Here is a 1,764-nt window from a genome sequence, read left to right as displayed (position 1 = left end):
AATAATTCATACTACACTAATTGTTTTATTTGATATTTTACTATTTTTAATATTTTAATTTTAAAATTGTTCAAATTTGCAAGTTCTGTTTTTACATTATAACTAGAGAAGGCATTAGATATTTGTAAAATTTGACCCCACTTCCTGTTTTTTTCCAATTTTGACGTTTTGAGACCCTCTGAAACCGAAAAACTTGTGTTTACAAATAAGTCTCAGTCTGTATGTCTTTTTGGATGCCTTTTGTATGTTATTCGTAGACATTGAAAATAACATTTTCTCTTATGACTTTTTTCGAAAAAAAATTACCAGATAAAAATTGTACACGTAAGAAGAATCTACAAATCAGGAAGGTCGATTTGGGCGGTTTTTGACCTAATTTATTTATAGATCAAAAAATTTAACAACAATTTTCTACTATCTATTAACAGTGATAAATCAATTCCACCCTAAACGGATTATCCTCACAATCATAAAGTAATCATACCATACCCCCCTCCCCCCAGCTACCAAATACTTAAAATACAATCACTTTCTAACAGAATTTTTGGAGATTCAGCTCTGTCAAACTTGTATCTGCTTAGTAAAATACATATTTATCATTTGTTGCCTTTTTACCCCCGCCCCCTACTTCACGGGGGTGATGGAGGTGGTTTTACTATTTATTAGTGTGCGGCGTTTATAAATATAAAATATGTAAGCTTGATAAGCAGACTTGAATAGGGTATGCTTGATTTTTCGAGGTCGCTGATTCCAAATCCGAGGTCCGTGAACCTATATCACATAAGGTTCAAGTTCTTTTCAAGGTAAAATTGAAAAAAACCTGATAAAGAAATCCAGAAAAATAGATATATAAATTTTTTGGGTTTTTGAATCTATATTCGGAGCTTGTTTAACCGCTTGATATCAATTAAAGCTAATTTGAAGGTCAACTCAACATTACTTCAGGGTAAAGCAGAAAAAATGCCACGTAATGAATACCCTTAAGGTCATCTACAGGTCGTTTAATAGTTATCTCAAGAACATCCCAAGATTATGCTAAAAAAAATTGCTCCTCTTTCTAAATGGCATAAAGCGTTCAAACAAACCCCGTATTCGGTTTTTGAAACCATACAACTTATATATCTATTTTTCTCCATTTCTGTATCAGCATTTTTTTTTAATTTGACCTTCAAATGAGCTCGAACCTGATGTGATATATATTAAAGGACCTCGGATTCGGGATCAGCGACACCAAAAACTCAAGGATACCCTGGTCAAGTCTGCCAATCAAGCTAAGATATATTGTATCTATATAAACCGCAACGAATGAATAGTAAACCCCCTCCACCATCATAAAGATAGTGTACTTTATTAAGCAAATGACTTAATGACAGAATACGTCGTTTTTCTATTAAGCGTGAAAAATAACGTTGGGAATAAAAAAAATCAAATCATGGGGAAAATGATGCCAAATACGAAAATAAAATAAATTAAAATAAATTAAAATAAATTATAAGAATACATTGAAAATGAAAAAAATTAACTTTTTGAAAAATCGATACAAGCTACAATAACATTTTAACTAATACAATTTATCACCTAAATTATATATACAAATTTTCTTTGAGCCACTTAAGGGTCGGATGGGCATTTTAGGTTTAAATCGTTAAAATTACATTGAAAATAAAGAAATTTAATTTATAGCAAAACGGAACAAGTTGCATTGAAAAGTTTAGTACCAACATTGTTTTTTTTATGATGCACACATTTAAAAAAATTTCGATC

This window comes from Belonocnema kinseyi, chromosome 2 (genome assembly GCF_010883055.1).
Source record: "Belonocnema kinseyi isolate 2016_QV_RU_SX_M_011 chromosome 2, B_treatae_v1, whole genome shotgun sequence".
NCBI classification, from domain to species: domain Eukaryota; kingdom Metazoa; phylum Arthropoda; class Insecta; order Hymenoptera; family Cynipidae; genus Belonocnema; species Belonocnema kinseyi.
The sequence above is the reverse complement of the archived record's forward strand: the minus strand, read 5'-3'. Positions refer to the sequence as shown.